Source organism: Physeter macrocephalus, chromosome 1 (genome assembly GCF_002837175.3).
Source record: "Physeter macrocephalus isolate SW-GA chromosome 1, ASM283717v5, whole genome shotgun sequence".
Lineage (NCBI taxonomy): Eukaryota > Metazoa > Chordata > Mammalia > Artiodactyla > Physeteridae > Physeter > Physeter macrocephalus.
Genome location: NC_041214.2, coordinates 74,843,884 through 74,849,916, shown reverse-complemented (window position 1 = coordinate 74,849,916; position 6,033 = coordinate 74,843,884). Strand labels below are relative to the sequence as shown.

At 40.4% G+C, this 6,033-nt stretch overlaps 1 non-coding gene and 1 pseudogene across 1 annotated transcript; one reads left to right on the top strand and one right to left on the bottom strand.

The window, feature by feature from the left end:
- Nucleotides 1–3,532: 3,532 nt before the first annotated feature.
- On the top strand, nt 3,533–3,638 carry LOC112065055 (U6 spliceosomal RNA). Its single transcript, XR_002891812.1, has one exon. It is a non-coding gene; the product is annotated as a U6 spliceosomal RNA (small nuclear RNA).
- A 1,614-nt stretch (nt 3,639–5,252) lies between these two features.
- Nucleotides 5,253–5,598, bottom strand: LOC102974858 (40S ribosomal protein S20-like; annotated as a pseudogene).
- Nucleotides 5,599–6,033: the final 435 nt, after the last annotated feature.

The following is a 6,033-nucleotide window of genomic DNA, read 5'->3' as shown; positions in this document are numbered from 1 at the left end:
AGCCCACCACAAAGGGAGGCCCGCAACCCCAAAAAAAAAAAAAAAAAAAAAAAAAAAAAAAATATATATATATATATATATATAGGAATCAAGATTTTAAGGGACTTCCCTGGTGGTCCAGTGGTTAAGACTCTGCGCTTCCAACGCACGGGGCGTGGGTTTGATCCCTGGTTGGGGAACTAAGATCCCACATGGCCAAAAAAAAAAGGATTTTAAATGTTTTTCCCTCAAAGGAGACTATCAAGAGAGGGAAAAGAACCCACAGAATTGGAGAAATTATTTGCAAATCATTTATCTATAAGGGTCCAGTATCCAGAATAGATATAGAACATTTATATATAACTCAACAACAAAAAGACAAACAATCTAATTTAAAAATGGGCAAAGGACTTGAGTAGACATTTCTCCAAAGAAGAGATACAAATGGCCAACAGATGTATTAAAAGACACTCACCCTCATTAGTCATTAGAGAAATGCAAATCAACCACGATAAAATACCACTTCACACCCACCAGGATGGTCATAATTTTAAAAAGAAGGAAAGAAAGAGAGAGAGAGATGACCCAGAAATTCCACTCCAAAGTATATGTCCAAAAGCATTGAAAAACAAAAACTTGTACACAAATGTTCATAGCATCTCTAGTCATAATAACTGACATAATCCAAATGTCCATCAACTGATGAATAGGTAAACAAAATGTGGTAAATCCATAATATGGAATATTATTCAGCCATAAAAGGAATGGAGTACTGATGCATGCTACAACAGGATGAACCTTGAAAACATTATGCTAAGTGAAAGAAGTTGGATACAAAAAGCCACAGGTTGTATGATTCCATTTATACAAAATATCCAGAATAGGAATAGAAGAAGAGCTAACTATTGAGCTCTCGCCACATGTCAGTTACTGTGCAAACACCTTTTGCATGCATAAACTTATTTCATCTTTATAAAAACTGTATGAGGTATGTACAGTTATTACCTCTGATTTTACATGTTAAAAAATTGAGGCACAAACCTAGGATTTAAATCTGAAGAGTTGAGTTATAGAGTATACTCTTATAACCACTATATAACCATAAGTAAAGACATTCAGATTTTAATTTAAAAAAAAAAACCACGAAAACTTAGTGCTGGTTAATCATGTCTTGCCATTAAACTTGTGCTGACCACACAAGTCACCAGTCTGCAACCACTGTCAGGACGAAGTCTTTTCTTCTTCTCTCATCCTTGAATGCCTCTTTTTGGAGTATGACAGGCATGCGTTCCACACATGACTTGTTTGTGTCCTTTTTCTTTACCCATAAAATAGGCATAAATAGACCTACTTTGCAAGGGTGTATAAATATACAAAATGAACTATATAAAGCTCTATCTAGCACAATAGCAAGAACCTCACAGGCAAGAAATAAATTAGAATATGAACTATTTTTTACGTTTTTCCTGTTGTGTCCATCTCTTTCCTACAGAGCTGGGTGTAGGCCCCCTTCTCTTTGCCAGCACAATGCACAGCACCTAGCAGGAGCCAGATAAATAGAGGATTTGCTTTGGTTGATGTTCGATCTATTTTTATACCATTTTTTCCTAATTGAAAAATTAGTGAATGTTCATTTTAAAACAAAAGCTTAGCAGAAGACAAAAGGTGGGAAAATTTTAAGTTATATTGACTATATTATTACATCTAGAAATAATGTCATTTTTATATTTTAGCATTATCTTTCCAGACTTACTTTTATGGATATTTATAATAATTCCAATATGGGATTATTCAAAACATATTCCTCTGTGCAATGATTTTTTCCTTTTTCTTTTTTTTGGCCACACCACAGGCATGCAGGATCTTAGTTCCCCGACCAGGGATTGAACCCGTGCCCTCTCAGTGGAAGCTTGGAGTCTTAACCACAGGACCGTCAGGGAAGTCTGAACAATGCTTTTTTCTTTAAAAAAAAAATACATACAGATGCACACACAACACACATATTTTTCATGTGAAGACATACATATTTACACCAAGTTTTTAAGTACTAATTACATTTTTAAAACCAATTTTGTCTACAATATCTCCCTTTCTTATGGAACTAACATCCAACTGATTTATATTGAGTGATATATATTTTCAACATTTATTGAGAACCATTTATTGAACCAGCAGTGGCTCCACACAGACCTCTGCCTCTGCCCTCGTGCCAAGATAAACCTTATTTACACCTTGTGATCTCAGACAGAGACGGTGCAGCAAGATGCAAATATTGAAAAAATTTAAATAAGCAGCCAACCCCCAAGCAAGTACATCATGTAAAGCAAATGTATGTGTCTGGTTTCATCTCTGACTCATTGATAGAAGTGAGTACTGGGGACCCAGGGTATTATTTAGCCTAGCAAAGTCCTGACCAATTCAGTCTAGGTCCTAGTCTGCTACTGAATCTATTCTCACTCCTACAAAGGGTGAGAGGCAGGCTGGTGAGGTAGAAAAAGGATGGACTTCACATTTCTTGATTCCACTTACTTCCTAGCAGGGTGTCCTTGAACAAGTTGCTTAAATTCTCTGGGGCCCATTTCCTTATCAGTAAAATGGAGATAGGAATAACTATCTCATCAAGTTGTTAAGAGGATTAAATGAGATCTTTCTGGATCACAAATCCAGTAGAAGCCTGATTTACTGCTCAAAGGCCCCCAGGGCTCTCCTGTGCCTTCCCAGTAAAATCCAATTCCCTTGGGAAGCCTCTCCAGCCCACTTCTCACAGGCTCCCTCACTCGCCAGCCACAGAATGCTGCTTCCCGAGATACGGTCGTCCTTTCAATCCTTCACTCACCCAGCACATTTTTTTTGAGTCCCTGTTACGAGTGAGGCCCTGGGTTAAATGTTAGTAATACACTGTGGAACCAGACTGACCTGAGGTCTGGTGAGGCCTCAAGGGAGTAAAGTGGCCATTACAATCCTGTGCGCTGACTGATTCAAGAGGGAAGGGCAAGGTGCTCTAGGAGTGCATATGAAAGGCACCTTACCTAGACTTGAAAGGCCTTGGAAAGCTGTCTGAAGAAGTTGGATTGTATTTAGAGAGTGCCTCTAAAGGGATGTAGTGTGTGATCTGGCACAGATCACATCTCTGCATTTTTTTTTTTGTAGGTGAGGTGTGAGGCTAGAAGAGGTCATATTTACCAAAAGGAATAGTCTTCATCCCTTTGGATATACTTTCCAAAGGTTTAGCAAATCTCCCTCCCAGCACATTCTCCTTTCCCCTACAACCTTCTCATGAGAGAGCCTTTTGCTGTTCACAGCCCATGGGTGAAATATCCCAGCAATGGGCTAGTAGAAGAGGGAGGTGCCCAGGGAAACTTTCCCTGAGAGCAACACAGGAATTTAGAAGAAGAAAGCAGGGGGCAGGGCAGGGGCAGGGGAATGATGGAATTTTTAAAAAATCACCATTCAGCAATCCAGACTGAGATCATTGATTCAGTCTAGGATCATAAACGGATGCTAAAACCATTAGGTGAAAAGTTGAGAAACAGGATGCTCAAAAATCCCTTAAGTGCTCGCTTCGGCAGCACATATACTAAAATTGTAACGATACAGAGAAGATAGCATGGCCCCTGCGCAAGGATGACATGCAAATTCGTGAACCATTCCATATTTGTATATGGGGATATATGTATATGTATAGTGGATTCACTTTGTTATACAGCAGCAACTAACACAACAATGTAAAGCAATTATACTCCAATAAAGAGGTTAAAAAAATTTTTTTAATTAAAAAAAAAAATCCCTTAAAATGGAAAGATCTGATGATCATCACCTTACCCAAATGATCAAACTCAGAGCTTTCCTCTGAAGCATTTGGCAGGGTTCTTCTCCCATGTCTTTCATGTTTCATTTCAAATATTATTCTAAGTCTTCTTTTGCCTGTTTCTCAATACGTGTGTCTCTAGAGTCTAGTCTCCTGCCCTCTTTCCTTTTTATGCTACACATTCTTCTTGGGCAACTCAGCCGCTCCCAAGATCTTAACCAAAAAGCTATTTGCTGATAACTTCCGAATCTGTTTCCATTCCAGATCTCTTTCCACAGCTCTAAATTCATACCAACTGCCTGCTGGCCTTCCTCACTGGGACTTCCTCAACTGCAACTTTCTTAGCACTTAACTTCTCTTTTCCTGGCCCTATTCAGGAATATTTCTCATCTTGCATTCCTTAACTTAATTAATGACCTCATGATCAATCAGTTATCCAAGCCAGAAATCTGGTGTTCTTTCTTTATTCATATTGTCAGCCAGGATATATTTATTATCTACTAATGGCAAGGTACTATGTTTATTGTTAGACATGCAACAGGGGCAAAACCAATTTAAAAACCTATTTACCAGAAGAAATAAACATCAATTAAATGATCATAAAAATATATGCATAATTATAAATTGAGATAAATGTTTTGAGAAAAAAGAATAAGAAGCTGAGAAAATAAAACAGAGAACTTACCCCAGCTGAGGGGTAGGGTGGGAAAAGTAAGGAAATCAATTTCAGAAAATTCTTCTCTGAGAAAATATTTGAATTCAGATAAGAATTTGGAATTAACTAAGCAGGGGAGGGAAGAAGTGGGTGGATAAAGAGGTGGTGGCCTCTAGGAAGAGGGAAGGACACAAAAACCTGGAGGTGGCAATTTTGAAGAAGTGAGAGAATGATGGTGTGGATGGAGCACAGAGAACAATAGGAAGAGTTCAAAACCAGGCTGGAGCAATCACTGGGGCCAAAACTTGCTGAGCACGGAAAACCATATATAGTGTTTTGAACGCTATCTTAAAAATAATGGGGGACTTCCCTGGCGGCACAGTGGTTAAGAATCTGGCTGCCGATGCAGGGGACACGGGTTCGATCCCTGGTCAGTGAGCGGGGGCTATTTTTCATTGCGGTGCGCAGGCTTCTCATTGTGGTGGCTTCTCTTCTTGTGGAACACGGGCTCTAGGCATGCGGGCTTCAGTAGTTGTGGCGTGCGGGCTTGTGGAACACGGGCTCTAGGCATGCGGGCTTCAGTAGTTGTGGCATGCGGGCTCAGTAGTTGTGGCTCACGGGCTCTAGAGGGCAGGCTCAGTAGTTGTGGCGCACGGGCTTAGTTGCTCCGCGGCATGTAGGATCTTCCCGGACCAGGGCTCAAACCCGTGTCCCCTGCATTGGCAGGCGGATTCTTAACCACTGTCCCATCAGGGAAGTCCCTTTTTTTTTTGTTTAACAACTGATTATCAATTAATTAAAAATGTTGATTTAAGCATCTGCAATGGTGACTTCAACCTCGACTCCTGGCTCAGTACTGATGGAAGTGATCTGCTTGACAATCTCAGAAGGACTGTGCAGGTCAATGAGTCACTTGTGGATCCTCATCTGGAAACAATCCCAAGTCTTAGAACCTTCACCACAAGGAGTTTTCCTTGTAGTTATTCTGAGTCTTGGTAGGCATCCGAACCGGTCCTTTCGCTTTGAGATTCTTTTCCTTCGCGCCTCTGATCAGGTCAGCACATACCTTCTGCACAGACTTCAGGCTGCGGCTGGGCAGGGTGATTCTAATCCGGTGAATCGCCACCTCGGGCTTTCCGGTATCTTTAAAAGCCATAGCTGCGGCGCGGCTTCCGGACCGACTTGTTCCTCGGCCAGAGCCAACAGTGGTGAGTCAGGAGCAGGAGCGGGTGGCCAGAGGCTCCGCTGCAGCAGAGACGGCGTCTTCCTCCAAGAGAGCCTTTGAACGGTTTTAAACAGGGTCGGGTGGCGATGGCAGTGTTCTTTACAACAGGCAAAAGTGGAAACAACCCAAAATGTTTATCAATTGACGAATGGGTAAATATAATGTGGCATATCCATACAATGGAGTACTTCCATCTATAAAAAGCAATCAGAACTGATACATGCTACAACATGGATGAAAACACATCCATAAATGTGTTTTCACACATGGATGGTCAAAGAAAGAAACCAGTCATTAAAAAAAAAATATATATATACATTATGATTTTTATAACCATAAAATGTGCAGAATAGACAAATCTGTAGA